A 19,913-nucleotide genomic window follows, 5' to 3' on the forward strand; every position below is an offset into this window, starting at 1 on the left:
CACCTTTCTCAGGGTGACCCTCCTCACAGTGAGAGTCCCTCCTCTAGCTCCTGGGAACAGGGCAGCCCTTTCCACATCTCTGCCTTTCTACCAGTCTTGGTGTGGCTTCTTCTGTTATAGACTCTTCTTTGTTTAATCCAAAGTTGGTTTTTCAAGATGATCTTAAATTAAGTTGTAATCCAATTTGGTCCTTGGAGGTGGCAGTTGGATCTTCTGCCTACTCCTTCACCATCATAGAATCTCTCAGGAAGCAATTGACTTTTGTGTATTAACTCTGTATTTGGCAATCTTGCTATAATTGCTTATTAGTGCCAGGAGAATTTTTTTTTATTTATCCTTTCAGATTTTCTGCATATATTGGTAAAATTTTAATTTTTAAAGCAATTTTATGTTTTAAAAATAAAATAGTATTTTTAGGGGCTCTTTGAATACTATTAAAATGTAATAAAAACAAGAAATAAATATTTTGATATAATTCTTGTACAGTTAAAATTAGAGACCACCTTTGCAGAGTTCTACTTGTATAGTATCAATTTTCTTCTCTGTTGTACTCAGGAGCAATAACTTAATAATTCAAAAACAGGGATATTTATTATGGTAACAGGTTAAGTTCCTGGAAGAACAACAATAAAAACCTAACATCAGTTGCTTAAAGAAGTAAGAAGTATAATTTTTTTTCATGTAGCAAGGCTTCCTTGCTACATAAGTCTATTAGAAACTTATGCTTATTCATTTTTTTTGTTCTTGTTGTTATTTTCTAACATATATTTCCAGGTTCTTTGAAAGTTGTGTCTCATCTGCATTCGTTCTCTTTTGGTGGGTAAAAGTATGGAGGAGTACAAACACAGTCACAAGCTGTAAAGCTCTTTTGATCCTGCTATGTTTTAAGGATCAGGTTTGGAACTAGCACCATCGTTTAGGTTCGTGTACAATAGCTAAGGGTTTTGTCATATGGCGATACCTAACTGCAAGGATGTAGGGTGAGGAACTAGAAAATGTGTCCCTAGAGGGATGCAGGAATTAGGATTCTATTACAATGAAAGAAGGTATAACTTGGCTAGACAATTAGTGGTCTTTGCCAGTATAAGTCAAATTAGAGAATGATAATGATGCTGATAAAGCATATGCAGCTTGATCATTTTAACTTAAATCCAAGTGTGTATTTATTCAAAAATCTTTTAATATAGGGTAAATATTATTTACAAATGGATCTGTCCTAGTGACTTTTTTTGTACACCAAATTCATAATGTATGACTTTCTATAATTTCATACATTAATTTTATTATAGTAAAGCCACAACTTAAAATCCCTTACAAAGCAATATGATTACAAAAAACTTTTAGATTTTTATTATTTTTTACATTTTTGTAGCTGTCTTGTATCACTCTAAATTGACACTATTTTAATATTAATGACTTATTTTTATTGATTTCTAACTTTTTGCTTAAATGAAAAATCTTCATGTAATATCTTACTAAATTACATTATTACAATAATGAGTACAACTGGCCAAAAATATTCAAGAGCAAATAACTGACCCTGCATAAGCACACAGCTCACTGGAAGAGGCAGAAAGGGACTGGAAGTTTTAAGAATTCACCTACAGTTGTAAGTATCCCCTGTGCAAGGAGCAGTAATCTCCATTGTATGAGAGAATACTGAATAACATTTAATCTAAGGAGTTGTTTAAATGTAGATTAATTAAAGTTTTTACTACAATTAGAGATGTTTATGGTGGCATATGGTCTTACAAATAATTGAAGAATAATGTATTTTCATTTTGTCTGTTGAAATTAGGGTGGAACTCCAAGGCTGATCTGAAAATATGCCTATATTCATACACCTGCATGGCCTATATACTTTATATGTAAAAACTGAAATTGTGTCTATTTCAATTTTATGTATCTGTAGGTTTGCCATTTGGAGGTATAATTACTGGTACCTTACGAATTTTTGTGTGTAGTAGATTATATCTAGTGATTGCTTTCTTTTTTAATGTGTTATATCACTTCAAGAAAAAAGAAAATATGAACATTATAATAACATGACTATTTCTAATAGCCAGTCAAAAAAAAACAAACAACGATCTGATATGGGTGAAAAATGTTACCATATACACCAAACCCATTCTCTAATTCAGTAGTTCTTAAACTGTGTTTCTTTGACTAGCATCATCAGCAATATCAGAGACTTGTTAGAAAGGAAAATTCTCAGATGATCCCAGACCCACTTAATTAGAAATTCTCAAGTGAAGTGTAGCAATCTGTTATACCAGGTCATCGAAGAGCTTGTAAAGGAGAGCTAAGCTTCTTCCTCCAGCAGTCTGTACCTCCATTTCAACAACTCAACAGGAATTTGTTCTTCCATGTCTATGCGGAATTTCTGCACGCGTCCTCCCTCATTTCTCCACCTTGAGCCTACCTGTCCTTTGATATCACTACCAGAGTCTAATCCAGCATGATTCTATTACAACAGTGAGATCTCTCTAGGTTCTAGAACCTTGTCATATTAGTAAGAGGACCCTTTATTTTCTATTTGTTTGAATATAATAAACTTTGGGAAAGTTTTTTAAGGAGGTTTATGGGGGTTTCTAGAAAACAACAAAGGGTTTATCTGTTAGTTATATTTCAGTATTCAGTTTATTAAGTGTTACTAAACATTTTATATGTGTCTAGTCCAATGACATATGTTAGAAGTGAAAGTGTTCACTTTTTTTTTATCTTACACTTGTGATGGGCACCAAGTATATTCAATATTTTCCAAAGTATATTCAATATTTTTTATCTTACACTTGTGATGGTCACCAAGGTTATACAACATTGCCATTCTTACACAATTCTTATTATTCATTCTAAGACTGTGTAATAATGTAGATTCTTCCATAAAATTCACCCAAGGTAATGTTATTACTTTTAACTGACACATTTTAAATAGGCTTAAATTATCAGGTATTTTTTATATATTTATTATCAAATATTAAAACAATTTTAAAAATTGTTTTAATAATATATTAATATATTTAATTATCTTTTAGATTAACTCATTTTAATTTATATGTATCATCTTAAATTTTTTGTTATATATTAACCATCAGTATTGTTACAGTTGTTCTTTATATATCTTCTGACATTCCCAAAGATATAGACCAACCATACTTTTATGTTATTCTATTTATACCATACTTATAATCATTTCTGTTATTTTATGTTACAGGTTTTTCTCCATTAGCTTAAAAATGTTTGTCACAATTTCCTAAAGCAACTAAACCTGGATATATATTTTTAAAATAAGATTATTTTCTAAGATATTATCAAATCAAGTAATCATGACTCATTTATTTTAAAAAATGAAATAAAACAGTTTATAACTCATTATTTCACAAAGGTATAAGTATTTCATGACAACTACACCTTCATTATTGGCATAATAGAAAAAAGGCTCCTTGTGGTGAAAAATGAGAAGAAATTAAGCTGGCAGTTTAGAATGGGGAATGACACTTAAAGTGAGCTCTGTGATTCATGTAGAATAATCTATCCTTCTAACATATTCAGCAGCTAATTATAATGCTCCTCTAAATCAATCTGTTTTATAATCATATTTTTAAAAAGACTACTCTTCAAAGATAAATATAACCCTAGACTCTTCAAAATTAGAGTGTTTCCAGGAAAATGGAGACTTTAAAGAAATGTGGTGTCAAATTTGGACTGTTTAACCAGAAAAGTGATAATGCTCAGTGAGGCAAAAATTTATTCTACAATAAATTACATTTAGATTTCTGAGCAAAATTTCAACTACTTTCTTAATTTTGATGACCTGTTGCCTTTTACCCGAGTGCTGGTTTACTGGTTGTGGTAACAGCTATCCTTAACTATTGTCCTGTTCTGTGAGGTGGCAAATATGTACTTCTCTTAAAAATACATTTCACTTGGATAATTTAGACTAACTCTCTAAATTTCTACAGAAAGTCATTTGTCTTATTGGTCCTTTTTCTATTAGGGTAAAATAAAGTAGAATACTTAAGAATAATTACTTTCAATATGTTGGTTTGAATTGTCTCTAAATTCTCTAAGCTTCTCAGGATATTGTTGCTATGTATTAATAAATATAGAAACAATAATCTGAGCATACTGTCTTCTCAAACTTTACTGATTATCTTTAGTCTTATATATGGTTCTTACATCTTAAAAATATATTCATTTTTCTATTTCTTTAAACTGGCAATGGGAAGAAGAAAAGAAGCTCTCGAAAATTATATGTATTCAAGAACCTACCAAATTAACATAACTTAACATTCTACTAACCATTATAAATTGAGAATACTAAATTATGGTCTGAAAACACCTCTGAACTCCAACTTCATGTTTGGAGGTATAGGATACAGCATCATTCACTATTCTGTGTTAAACCATGCATTCAGTTGTTTCCATTTATATTGCATCAAAGCAGTTGAAATCCAATTGAAAAGTTTCTTTAGACAGCCATTGTGTGAGAACATGATGTCAATATTAATAAAGGCTGAATTTCCCCTTGGCTCACTTCTTACAGATAAGCTTTTCAATAATACACTGCTTGCACCAAAGGTCTGATGGGACTGGGAATAGTAAAAAACACTAATAAAAGAATGTTGAATGTTTTTATATTAAATTTCCCCACAGGCAAACTGAAAAGCCTACTTAGAGAACGCCAATCAACATGGCACTTATTAAATGTAACAAGAGTCCTGTTGCAACAGATCTTTAAAGCCCTAAAACTGAATTAGGAAATAGAGACAAAAGACAACTGCAAATTCATTTTTAAAAGCAAACCCTGGACATCTCACTTAATATGCACTAAATTAACCCTGGCTTATCTGATCTTCACAAACTATCCATTTATGGAAGTTTACAACTTTTAAAATTTTTTAACTTAAAAGAAGTAGTTGACTCTTTTACCTAAAATAAACTCTAGCTAATTTGCCATACTAAGCTATCAACAAAAATAAAACAATTGTACAGAAATTGTCACACTCTGCTTATTTAAAAAAATAATAATAAAAGAAATAACACACCAGGATAATGACTAAGATAATCACTGAATAAGTTGGAAATAAACTGATAATTGTTTAAATTAATTAATATGAATCTAGCAGGATACAGTGTTACGTATAACGAACTAAACACTTTGAAGTTCTTGAATACTGTTTCAAAATAACTCAAAGCTTATCCTCTGTTCACAGGCTCACCAACCATCTTATCTGAAGTTAAGCAATGTCAAGGTAGTGACAAATATATTGAATCTGCTCAGCTTTGGGAACTTGAACCCCAGGCTGAGACTAACTTGGGTTTAATAATAAAAAACTTCAATTGCTTAAACATCAATTATTTTTCAAAGATATAAAAAATGGGAGAGGAACATTGATACTTAAGGTAAAAAGTAATGGCTTAGGATCAATAATTTTACTATGGATTTTATAATTCTGTTAAATATCATATTTTTTATTTCTTTAGAGAACAAAAAACTTTCTACAGAGCCAAATGAAATTTACCAATGTCCAAGGAAATAAGTGTTTTTTTTTAAGCAAGAGAAACAGAGACAGAGAGAGGGATAGACAAGGACAGACAGACAGGAAGGGAGAAAGAAGAAAAGCATCAATTCTTCATTGCAGCACCTTAGTTGTTCATTGACTGCTTTCTCTTATGTGCCTTTATTGAGGGCAACAGCAGAGCAAGTGACTTCTTCTTCAAGCCAGTGACCTTGGGCTCAAGCCAGAGACCTTTGAGTTCAAGCCAGGGACCATGGGGTCAATGTCTGTGATCCCACGCTCAAGCCAGCAACCCTGCCCTAAGCCTGTGAGCCCGTGTTGAAGCCAGATGAGCCTGCCCTCAAGCTGGCACCCTCAAGGTTTTGAACTTGGGTCCTCTGCATCCCAGGCAAATGCTCTATTGGCTGTGACACTGCTTGGTCATGTGTAAAGCTTTTTAAATGGACATTATTATAAAATTTTTTTGAATGAAAGAAATGGCATAGAGTTTTCATAGTTTTTCAATTCAACAAACATGTATTGATTATATGCTATGTATTCACCACTATTTGTTTATACTTTTTAAAGAAAAATGAATAAATCATTTAAATATCCTTAGTTATTTAACTTATTTGAATTTCTCTATAAAAAATAACTAAACTTTACAGAAGATGATAAAAGCTTTAAATTTCAATTTGTATATTGCCTTTATAGAACAGCTACATAATTTATCAACATGATTTCCATTGAGTTTTATATTACAACCGAAGTTTGCCAAAATATAAGAATTGGCCAAGATGTATAATATTTTTATTTAGGGTATTATATACTTTTAAACTTTAATTTAAAAACCTCACTGTGGAGAAGACAAAAAAGAAGGCTCAAGTTTTTGGACCCTCAGATAGCCATAATAACCATAATTTATTCATTTTGAAATACAGTCAGCTTATTTTTCACAAATAACTTAGATTCACCCATATTTTAGTTATTGACAACTATGTTCTGTCAGCTCACAGAATTTTGTATATTTATGTTGATCACTAATAAAAAGAATTTGTTGTGAATATAGAGCTTTTTATTTGACTTATTGTTTGAATTTACAGGCTTGAGTCTTGTTTGGGGTTGCAGAATTTATTACAACTAAGGGATAATTATGTTCATTGTAAGCTCTCAGAAGAAAAGATTTATGTCTGAACCTTTGTAACTTACATTGTACTATCATTAAACATTTTAGTTGTTTAATTAAAATATATTCTTAGTAATTATAATAATATGACTTTTTTTTCAAAGATGCCAATATACAGTTTATGAGTATTATAAACTAAATTTCTATGTTTATACTTTTAGGATCATGTACAGGCTCTGGCCAGTTGACTCTGGTAGAGCATCGGCCCAGCATGTGGATGTCCCAGGTTTGATTCCCGGTCAGGGCACACAGGAGAAGCTACCATCTGTTTCTCCACTCCTCTCCCTCCTCCTTCTCTCTCTCTCTCTGTCCTCCCTGGTAACCATGGCTCCATTGACTTGAGCGAGTTGGCCTTAGGTACTCCATGGCCTCTGCCTCAGGCGCTAAAAAATGACTCTGGTTATAATGGAGCAACAGCCCCAGATAGGCAGAGCATTGCCCCCTAGTGTGCTTGCCAGGTAGATCCTGGTTGGGGAGCAATGTAGGAGCCTGTCTCTCTGCCTCCACTTATCTCACGAAAACTAAAAAAAAAAAAAAAAAAAAAAAGATCATTTAGCAGTGGTAGTCAACCTGGTCACTACCGCCCACTAGTGGGCGTTCCAGCTTTCATGGTGTACGGTAGCAGAGCAACCAAAGTATAAATAAAAAGATAAATTTAACTATAGTAAGTTGTTTTATAAAGATTTATTCTGCCAAACTTAGCAAAAATCCAACATAAAGTACTTGGTAAGTAATTATTATTATATGCTTTAACTTGCTGTAACTCTGCTTTATAAATTTTATAAAGTAAAGTTACTTCTCTACTTATAAATCACCATTACTGTGGAACCGGTGGGTGGTTAGAAAATTTTACTACTAACAGAGATACAAAAGTGGGCCTTAGGTATAAAAAGGTTGACTACCCCTGATTTACAGCATATTACAACCTTAATGTTTCAGTTTTGAACTCTCTCATTTTTGTTACAATTTGAGTAAGTTGATTTTGTTTCAGTAAGTCTTTATTGCCTTTACTTCACTATAAGAAACAAAATTTAATTCAACTACATATAAAGACATTTTATCCTTTCCTTAAAAACAATGTAATAAAATAACACCCCATTCTTATTCTTTTGTATTCTTTGGGATTTTTTCCATGGTACTTAAATTCTGGTGCCCGATTTTATAGGATAGGCAGTTTGGTTATTCCAAATGTACTGAGAAAGGGACATTTAAGGGTAACTGAAGATAGTAATCAGATGAGCACAACTTATGAAAAATAAACTTTTTTGTCTAGGTTTTTTCTCTTCCCTTTTGATCTAAAAATGAGACTTCACAAAAGCATATGTTTCCTGTATATGTAAGAGGAAATTCACTTTAATCATTCACACAAGCTCTTAGAGCATCTTCCTTTTCTGGCTTATTAAACAGTTCTTCAAGTTTATTTCATTAGTGAACCTATACAAGCTGTCCAGAATATCACATACTGTAAGCAAAGTTGTTTGTAAACTACAAACACTGCTCTGGAGTAAAGAGAGACCCTCTTTCATTTCCCATTTTTACAATTTTTATTATTTAGACTCCAGTATAGTTTTGGTTATGAAGAAGTGTCATATTTAGCTGTGAAATGGCTAGACATATGTATATATCTTTATGCTTAACTTTTATTTTCTTTAAATTTCTATTTTCTCTTAAACATCATTGATGAAATTGAATATCTAAAGTAATTAGCACCTTATATATCTTCTATTTTTTCTGCTAGTGTAGCATTGCTTTTTTACTATTACTTAGTGGGCACAGATTCCAACAACTGATATTTTGAAAATTTATGTCTAGATCTGAACTTACACAGTTATATAATATTGCTTTGTGTCCCTTGTATTTAATATAACTTCCACTCTGGTTGTATATACTTATATTTTACAAATCTTTCCATTGGTACTTTTAGTGCAATTTCACAATATTTGGATTATATATCAAAGCATAAAAACTAAATTTTGATAGTAACAACAATAAAATAAGTATTATAACATTACTGTTGGTGTTTATAATATGCTGTTTTTTTATTTAAACTCACATCAGTATATGGTAAAACAATGTTTGGAGGCAAATGTTTTGTGTAAACAATAAACATAAGAGATAAATATGTTAAAACCTAAACATTACAGCAGATTGTGTGTTTGTGTTATATAGTTTTTTATAAATAAATTCTATTTAAAATGATTATCAGCACATGCCAAAGTAATCTAAATCTAATCAAATCACAATCAGACAATTTGAAGGCAAATTATTCTAATGTGCTTTTAAGTTTCACCCACTCATGTCTCTGACATTTCTTCTCCTGTTACTAAGTTTGACAAAAAAAAAAAAAGATTCTTGAAATAGAGAGAAAAAATGATAATTTTTGACATTAAGCTTCTGAACCCAAGTTTCTTCTGTTGAGAAAAGATATCCATTTTATTTGGTTATCATAGAAAATCAGATGATTATTATCTAAGTAAGCACTGTGAAGAGAAAATAAATATAATATTAAAACACATGGTAGAAGTTTATTTGATCTTACCTAAAACTAGTCATTAGTGAAAACTAGACTATGTAGTAGGCTAAGCTAGAAAACAATGCACAGTTTATTCACCCAGCCCTACAATGAGGTTTAAATTAGGTGTTTTAAATATATGCTCAAAATCATTACTTGTGTGGTAACATGGTTTAGTTATAGAATACTGATTAGAAGTGAAAATATTTAGTCCATTTTCAATACAGATATTTACCGTTTGTATTCCTTGAGCATTTTAAAAAACTCTATGTCCACATTTTCCTAACTGAAAAATGCCTGTTCCCAAATTAAAGAATGTCTGATAGTGAATAATGTTTACTATTAACTCTGTGGAGAGAAACACCATAGAAATACAGCCAAAATTTAAAACATCACCAAATAAAGTATTTAGGTTGAAAGTTTCGCAAAGGGACAAAGATGACTTTTTCTCTTTCCTTGAATTTTTGATTTATATGACTCAAAAGATTAATCTTAGTAAAGCACAGGGGAAAGATAGTTATCCCGGTGACATTCTTAGACATTCTAAAGGTGTGATATATTGAAAGGTGCATTCAGGAGTCCAAGGAATATTGGAAAATGCCACATACACACATTTTTAACATTGCTGTGACTTCATACATAGTTATATAATCATAAATACCAAAGGATCAACATGGAAATTCATCATTATAGTCAGAATTTGATTGGAAGATATCATAAGAAGACAATGATTTCTTTAAATTTTTTACTGATTGGTTTAGAGAGAGAAGAAGGGAGAGAGAGAAAGAAACACTGATTTGTTGTTCCACTTACTCATGCCATCATTGCTTGATTTTTGTATGTACCCTGATTGGGGATGCAACCCACAACCTTTGCATATCAGGACAGTGCTCCAACCAACTGAGCTATGTGGTTGGGGCCAAGAAGACAATAATTTCAATTCAGTTCTTTTTAACCCAAAGTTACTGTGCACCCATTCTGGAACTGGTAACCATTTTCCAAATTATAAGTATACATGGATGGAATAAATCAGTGAGATGAAGAAAAAGAGTTGATTAAGATGTCTTCAAGGAGCCTAAAGTCTTGTGAGGCAGACATATTTAAACATGTAAATAGTGCAAGGCAGAATAAAGTAATTGCCATTTAGAGGTTCAAAGTGCTTTGAGAGCCCATAGGAAGAAGTAATTAATTCTGACTTGTACTGTGGGGAAAGCTCCATGGAAAAGAGCTTTTGAAAAGGGCCTTGAAAGAGATGTAGTAATTTGGTGTGTAGAGAACAAGAGGACATTCTATGCTGAGTCAGGAAAAAAGAAGAAGGTCTCTTTTAAGCCTCTAAGAGCCAGATGAAAAAGCTGCAACTTATATATTTTAATGAGAAATTTCTAAAACAGATATGTAATAATGCAAAGAATGATTTCTGAATTTTCTATTTTTTTAATTATATTTTTAGCAAACATTTTATCTAAGATTTCTGGAGATCTTGAAAAATTCTTTAGAAAGCTTATTAAAAATAGTTTCTCTTATATCTTAATGCTTGCATGTTTTGAATTTAGGCACTCATGGCAATTTAATTTCTAATCAATTATTATATGTATTTAAAGAATGTGAATTATTTTTATACATAAATATTTTCTAATTTAGCTTATTACATGAAACATTTATATAAAGTGGGCTTTGTTTTCCTATGAAATCTGAGATGCATTTTACCAGCTTGTTAGAGTTGAAACATTTCATAAGGAAACAGTAAAATAGACATCAACATCATTGCATGATGAATATTTAAATGAGTTATAAATTTAATTCTGAGGTCAAACTTCCAGCATCTAATAACACTGTCTGACCCACAAAGTTTCGAACTTTTACCTTCTTTAGCTATCATGCAATAGGAGAAAAGGAAAAGAAAAAACCTTTTCTTTATTAATCTTTAAAGCCATTTAAAAGAATGTTTATAACAATAAAAATTGGAATCATTATTTTAAATATTAAATGCATGCTTGGGAAACAAGGAGACAATGCTTCAATTATTTGTTTTATTAATAATTAGTTATTTTAAATGGAAAACATTGCATTAACATATAGGTGGCAACTGAATAATATATTTGTCCAAGGGACTAAAGAACCTCATTATTTTAAAATGCTTCTTATAACTACTACTAAAGCTACTTCTACTGACATTTTATTGGTCATTATTTTTAAAGAGCAATCATAAAGTAAATTCATTTATTTTTATTTTTCTTGTTTTACCTACAATTTTTCAGTGTATTTTCCTTATATTACAATAAGCAAGGTTAATGCAATTACCAAGTACCATGAAAGCATACCCATTATCCTTTATGCTTGCACAGTCTAAAGCCTATCTCTGGACCCAGCTTGGAGTTTTAAAAGCCTCACCTGGCAATGGATTGGATCTTATGGCTGACAGGTTGAAGGAAAACTAGAAAGCAGGCCCCTGACCAGTAGTAACTGAAAGGCAAGTTAGACTGGATGCTAAAGGCTCTGTTGGGAGACCTCATCATACCCAGCATCCCAGGATAGAATCTAAAACTCTCATATAAGAGCAAAAAGTTTATGGACATTGGGAGACAGAGATGGGAGGTATTTTCTGAACCACTGGGACCCAAATGAGCACTTTTAATAGCTGACCTAGGAGTCTCTTCTCAGTCAAAGGCAAAAAAGAGTTGTGTGAATGACATCTAAATATTAGAATCCCTCTAGATTTTGACACCCAATGCCTTGAACTGACAAAGACTGTAGAAATTAAATAAAAACAAAGTGAAATCTTTCTTTTCCCTGTCAAGCTGATGATTCTTCAATGTTTTTTACCTCCAAATATCTACTAAGAATGGAAATCGAAGGAATCCTTGTATGAATAAAATTTTGATGCATCCTTATGTTTGTCTAGGAAAAAAATAAACTTTGTAAAAGAAAATGACAATGATTTTCAAGACTGTAAAAGGTAAAAAGTTTTTGCACAGCTAAAGACAATATGAACAGAATAAAAAGGCAAACCACCCAATGGGGGAACATATTCGACAGTACATCTGATAACGGGTTAATAACCAAAATTTATAAAGAACTTGTAAAACTCAACACCAGGAACATAAACCATCCAATCAAAAAATGGGCAAAAGAAATGAATAGACACTTCTCCAAAGAGGACATACAGATGGCCAATAGGCAGATGAAAAATGTCAACATCACTAATCATTAGAGAAATGCAAATTAAAACCACAATGAGATACCACCTCACACCAGTCAGAATGGCTCTCATCAACAAAACAACACAGAATAAGTGCTGGCGAGGATGTAGAGAAAAGAGGACCCTCCTGCACTGTTGGTGGGAATGCAGACTGGTGCAGCCACTGTGAAAAACAGTATGGAGATTCCTCAAAATATTAAAAATGGAACTGCCTTTTGACCCAGCCTTCCTACTTTTAGGAATATATCCCAAGAACACCACATCAATGAGTCAAAAGAAGAAATGCACCCCCATGTTTATTGTAGCATTGTTTACAGTAGCCAAGATATGGAAACAGCCCAAGTGCCCGTCAGTGGACAAGTGGATTAACAAGCTGTGGTACATATACACAATGGAATACTATGGGGCCATAAAAAGAAGGAACTATTACTGTTTGTGACAACATGGATGGACCTGGAAACTATTATGTTAAGTGAAATAAGCCAGGCAGAGAAAGAAAAATATCATCTGACCTTACTCATTTGAGGAATCCAATGAACAATATGAACTGAGGAACAAAATAGAGACAGAGGCAGGATCCATGGGTCCAGAGGGAAAGCGGACAGTTATACCCACATAACACAATGCCATAGAGAACAGAAAAGCTAATCCTGGAGGGAAAGGTGGAGAGCATTGCAGGGAGAAGGGAAAGAGGGATGTTGTGGGGAACACGAAGGAGGGGGGATGCATTTGAGGGACACTAGAATCTATGTAATCACAATAAATTTTTAAAAATATTGGCTCATATAATCAAAATCAGAATACTCTGTACAAATGTACCTATTTGCTATAAATAAAAGTTATCACCTCTAAAAAAATAGACTGTAAAAGCAAGTTGGATCTAAGACTCTAACAGTGTGTGACTTTTTAAACTGATTAATTTTATTCCACATGTGTCAATCAATCTACCTACCTACAAACTTATATTTTACTGTTTTGCCGCTGTTCAGTAAGTTAAACAAAAAGCATTTCTTTCTTAAATTAATTCCGGATGAAGTACTTGAGTTAGAGTTAGGCTGTATGTAATAAAAAAGTTACTCTTTTGTTTTTGCCCATAACAATAACAAATTGGATACATTCATATCTTTATTATAAGGTAGAATTAATACAAGGAATACCATTTTAGACATTGATCATGGGGATTTAGGTAGTAATCTCTACTAAATCTTACTCTACATTCCAAATGTCAAATCAAATTATGAAAACAAATTAGAGCATATTATAAAATTTCAACATAATTGGGGTAATTTATTGTAATGTCATGGAGAAAAAGGGAAATATATTTTAGGAATTTCTTTCTCACACTATGTAAACATTTTTCAGAAAGTTAGATTGTTAATGTAGACTAAAATTATTTGTATTTCCACTATCACAACAAAAGGATTTTCTATCCATGCCTTTGAATTTGAGTTGATTTTACTTGTGGTTTTAATCAAATATTGAGAATCATTCAGATGTGTATCTTTGACCAGTAAATAAACCTGGAAATACAGTTTTATTCTGTTCTTAGTTTATGTAATGCTCTTGCTGGTAAGTACAGTATATTTCAATGATATTATTTTCATTGAGAATTTGGGTTTCTTTCGTTGATTCTTGATAACAGCTCCCTAACTGTGACCTAAAAAACACATGCATTCAATTAAATATTTCTTAATCAAATATGTGTGGCAAAGTCTGAATAGTGTACCCTTTCCAGAATATTTACAAAGTATATTATATTATCATATGAAAGACATAAAGAAATACTTCAGTAAAGCAATCTGATTAACTTTCTTTAACCTGCATTTTCTCACACTTAAGTATGGAACAATGTCTTGTAACACATTTCTTGTTATTCAGACCATCAGTTTGGAAAATGTTGCTTTATGGCATGTAATTTATACAATACTAACTTGCTTTAAAAATAAGCTCCAAAATTAAAGTTTAGTTCTTTGTAAATTTTTTTCTTCAGAAAAAATTATTTTTTGTCATTACTTCTAAGGGTTTTATAAGTGCAATTGATCAGTCTAGTGTTTGCATTCTATTTTTTTTTTTTTACTTTTTATGTTCCAGCAAAAGTATCAAGCTAGCAGGGGTGAAGTATATTCTTAAATTATGTGGACAAAAGAAAAATATTTGTTATAACTTTGTTTCTAAAAACCAGTTTCTTGATAAACCTACAACTAATTTTCCTTAACTATGTATAATATTTTAAAGTTTGTAGTATATAGAACAAATTCTAACTTTACATATATGTTTCAGTATATATGGTTGGGAAAATAAAATTTATCATAGATATAACCTTGTGAAATTGCTAATACTTAATTTCTTTTAATCTGCAAAAAATGACAATTTTATATTATTCAGTGTAAATATTAGAATGCATAGTTATTCAAAGACGTTGAAATGTCTTACCCCATTTTCTCTCTTTTGTTTATTTGATCTCCATGAATATATTGTAAATAGGAAGGTTACCCTGAGTATCCATACTGTTTTTGACTGAGAATTTATTTTTGCTTATGCTTTAGAAATGATGTTCCTGAAAGCATGTCATTCTGATGTACTGAAGCTCATTGGCATAGACTTGTAACAACTGGCTAAGGGTTTCCAGCTTTGACCACTCTGCAGTTGGTCAACTATAGACAACCTTAATCAAAGCTTTGAAAACACACATTTTTTTATACATGTCAGTATGGACTCATCTAGAACAAATTTCAGATATATTATTTGTTTACTTATTATTATATTTTATTATTATTTAATACTTATTCAATGATTATCTGGAAAAAATATTGAAGCTGCTAAAATGACTTGTAAATAAAGATAGCTTATATTTACAATATAATTATGAATGACTATTCAGTAGACTTTTGATTTATTTAGTTTCTTAACATTACAGTGGTATCTAAGCCTCATATTAAGTCAGGTTGCCAAACTGCTACATAACTAAATCTTTTATTTTTAAGTTCCTTGACAGAGTTCTGGTTTATTATTGTGTTCTTACTGCTGTAAGTTCAGATAAGGGAAACCATCATATGATAAACAACATTGTAGTTTCTATAAAAACTTCCATTTTGGGCATTGGGCAATATTTTATTCCATGGCTCTTATTTTAAAAAGAAAGGAAACTTGAAAATTTTACTTTCAGAACTGTCAAACAAAAAAGGCAGATTTTTTCCTACTAAATTGATACACTTGCTTCAAGATAAAAAGAGGTCTGTTTCCCATAATATTTTCTTTTTTTGCTTGGGCCACTTGGAACCCCAGAGTTACATTTGCTTTTAATTGGATTAACTTCAGCATGATTTTTGAAATGTTTTTTTGTCTTCTTTCTTTGATGCTTGGCTTTGTTCACTATGTTAGGATGCTTGGTGTTTTTCTGTGAAGAGTTGTAAGTCTAGTTTAAACTTTTTAAGTATGTTAAAATAAATAAATACATAAAAATATGCCAGATAAAACTAGCATGTAAAATCATCATTATATTTATAGACAGACTGAGAAAATAAATAATGCTTATAAGGAAAAATAGACTTAAAATATAAATTTATAGTGTTTTGACAGAAAAATAAATGATGGAAATGAGAACATTTTGAGAAGTTTTCAGACAAGAAGTTTTCATAGCAACTACTAGAAACCAGTAAGAATTTATGTTGCTGCTGGTATTTCCAAGTGAGGTTTTTATTTTTAATATTCTGGGATTTGGTAAATATGTCACCACACTGGATAGACTGATTCTACCAAGTTAACCCGGCTAGCATCGTATCTTCAGGGTTCAGTGCTGACCATCACTTCAGGTTATGCAAAGTGCTGAAATGCCAAATCAGGTAATGCCCATTTTCACTGATAACCAACCATTGCAAACATCCCAGTCTTTTGTCAGCACAGCGGGTCCAGAACCATCCATCAGTGCTGGTAGTTCTGTCATATGCATTTAACTTCAGCATCAGCCAGCAGCTCACAGTCTTTGTTACTGAACACCATCATTGCCACTGTTAGGATGAGAGAAAGACAAAGCTAAAAGTCACTTTCCACTTTATGGAAAGTGATTAAAAAGACATTTTACTTCATAGAATCACAGGTCCTGATATGGAAGACAGAAAACCTTTAAAATACATCATCGACCATGCTGCCTTCTAAAATTTTATGATCTTATGATTTGGAGTTACTTAATAACAATTTCTGCATTGCTTTGTTATAAATTCCAAAGTGGAACAATGTGCCTTCACCAGAACAATATTCATACCATATGCTTCGTAATGTTTTGATTCTCTAGAGTACAGTTGAGCAATCTGAACATCAGATAATGTGTTCTATTCTCCTCAGCACCTAGGTCATATTCTGGGAATAAATTAGGTTTAAAGAAGTTCATTGACTCTCTCAGGCCACTGGGGTACTATTTAAGGAATCACATGTTGCAGGCAAGGGGTATTTCTGTCTTTCCAATATCTGGAATAAAGATTTATTTCAAATCTTGGCAGAGGAGTGGACCCACTAATTGTCCGCACTTTAGTCTTTGGCGACAACACACATAGACATACTTTTGGAGAAGGTGATTATATCTAGTGCATACTGAGATATGGCGAAGGGCAAAGGGGGAATGATTCAAGACATCATGAATCAATAATAAGATTAATTCATATATTATAGCATATTGTGCATTTGGCTTGTTAAAATTTCTTGGTTTTATTACTTTTTGAAGAGATAAAATTTTAACAAAGAGGTTATTACATACTTCAGACGGCCCCTAGCCTATGCAAGGAGATGAAGTGAATGTAAGTAAAAACACATTCAACAGTTTAGGTCTATTTGAAAGAGAATATCTTTTATGAGAGAAAAGACTGCAGACAGAAAGAATGCCTTGAACATATTCTAGTAAAAATATCTTTTCTTCAAAGGGCTCAAAGCATTTTAATAAGTTAACTTGCCCTTATAACTTCTTTGTCAGAATTTTGAAACCATAACACAAACAGAAACTAAACCATCTTTATGTTTATTGCCTGATGAGAGGAGAAAATGTCCCTGTTAGGTAGAAGGGTAATCTTTGAAAGATTTACAACTATATAACTTTCCCTTTTCAGTCTCTGACTCTGGCTTGTCACATATAAAAAAAAAAAGAAAAGATAAAACTGTAAACATCCTTCTACTACCTAAGCTCATGGTTCAGAACATTTTTTTTCTCTGTCTATGTAGCATGAGATTCTGAGACCAACTTTGCATGAAGACCACTCTGTCATGGATTAAGCATGCCTCTTAAAAGTTGACAATGAGGGTGACATCTGTTTTCACCCTTAATGATAGCCTAGTTACCTTAAGAGGATAAAGAGATTACTCTATGTTGAAGTGTTTTCTGATGGCTTGCATTGTGTGGAGAACCAATCTGGAAATAAAATGAGTCAACTATCACAGTAGCAAAGCAATAAACTAAAATAACATGGCACAAATTGGATATATAATTACTGAAGGAATGCATACAGTCAAGAGGAATATCACAGAGAAGGAAAATTGGGAATCAAACTAAAAGAAATTATAGTAATATGTCAAAAAACACTATTAACTGAGCATTCAAGGAAAAAATTACTGTAATAGGTAATGGGTTTCTACTTATTAAAGAAAGACATAAACATAGAATTTTGCACATATAAATCTGTTCACAAAAGAAGAATATAATTTCAAGTATTGGCATCACTCCATTAACCACAACCCAGGCTGACTTGTCAACATGTTGATCTAAAATCCATAGGTTAATAGAAAACTCAGACTTTTTATACCAACATCTCAGTCTAAACCTCCCCATCCTAAACTACCCTTATTTCTACCCATGATATTCTTCCATCTAGTCTTTTTGCCTTTACCTTTGACTCCATATAACCTAATTCTTAACACCCAAAGGCCCCTTCTCTTAATACCATCACATTGGGTTCTACATTTTACATCATGCATTTTAGGGGGACACAAACATTTGTTTATAGCACATACCAACTGTATTCCCACATTAGGGTCTTTGTACTGGCGATCCCTCTACCTACAGCAATCTTCCCTCAGGAACTGAAGGCTCTCTCCTTCCGGTGTTTACTTGAATCCTAACTTCTGAATCAGTCCTGCCTTTGCCAACCTATTTAAATTGATAACCCATTCACTGCACCCATGTCCACATACATATTTTTTATTTCTCCCACCTGTGTTTTATTTTCCATTTTATATATCCTTTTCTAGAATTTCAATATATCCTATAATTTATTTAATTATGTGTATTTTATGCTCCCTATTATTAGAATGTAAGGTCTACAAGGGTAGATATGTATATTTTTCTAGCAATATAGGGGATTGTTTGTAAACATTGATGTTTCCCAATTATCTAGAAATAATCTAGGCTATTAATGAGCCAGGTATAAGGGAAACAAGTGTGGCAAGAAAAAGACAAGGATTGTTTCTAGTCATTTTGTAAGCTATCACTTAGTTCAGCATTTGATCCATAATAGGTATTCAATATAAGTTGGCTGAACTGAACTAAATCTCTAAAACTTATTTTAAAATTTCTAAGTAACAGTGAATGACAAGAAAAAAAGTGTAACTAATATTCTAGGAATATTTTTCCATCATAGTTTTTGTCATATTTTTACAGTTGAAATTTTTCATAGACTGTGGGGAGTTTTGTTGCCTTTAGTCATTTAAAACTTATTTTTAGATCTTTTTGTTTGCTTTTTAAAAAATAATAAAGCTAACAATCAAACTTAAAAGCAAATAAGAGAGAAATGCTGCAAACTTAGATTTTAAATGGATATATGTTTGTTCTATCTGGTTGTTTGTATATTTACTTTTTTTTTGTCCCCATGGAACCAAATTTCTCAGAATTTTATCTGTGATTCTATTTGCCATTTTTGTTTTGTCAGATATGGAATTTAGCCATAACAATTTCTTTTTGAGTCATCCTATAAATAGTAGAATTTATGTAAGAAACGTTTTTCTCTCCACATTATACTATAGTAATATTAGAATATGTCAATCCTACAGAAAATATACCACAAGATTCTTTGGAATTGAGAAAAATATTATGGCATATCTGTTTTTTATGGAATTAAAACTACTAGTTAACAATAAGAAAATAGATTATAAATAGTGTAAGAATTTGTATGTCTTATGGATGTGTGTATGTGTATATGTGTCTATATGTAGTCACACACACTTCTCATGATGGAGGTGGTGACATTAGTGCTGATATCCTTATTTTTATTTTTCAGAAAGGGAGAAATGATTAGTAACTTAAAGAAAGTGAGGCAGAAAGTAGCTACAAATTGGACTTCAAGCAGGAGCAGTTCTGAAGTACTTGAAGTACTAGAAATTGAAAAGAAAGCTTGAAATAGTTTGAACTTAAAGAATGCTCTTTTAAATAGGATTTTTTATAAATTATATTAAATGCTAAATTTAGACCTAGTTTTCTATTTTGTGCTTGAATTTTTATTGCTACACTCTTATAAAGGAGAGCAAAACACATTTTTA

The sequence above is a fragment of the Saccopteryx bilineata genome, chromosome 6 (assembly GCF_036850765.1).
Source record: "Saccopteryx bilineata isolate mSacBil1 chromosome 6, mSacBil1_pri_phased_curated, whole genome shotgun sequence".
In the NCBI taxonomy this organism is placed as follows: Eukaryota; Metazoa; Chordata; class Mammalia; order Chiroptera; family Emballonuridae; genus Saccopteryx; species Saccopteryx bilineata.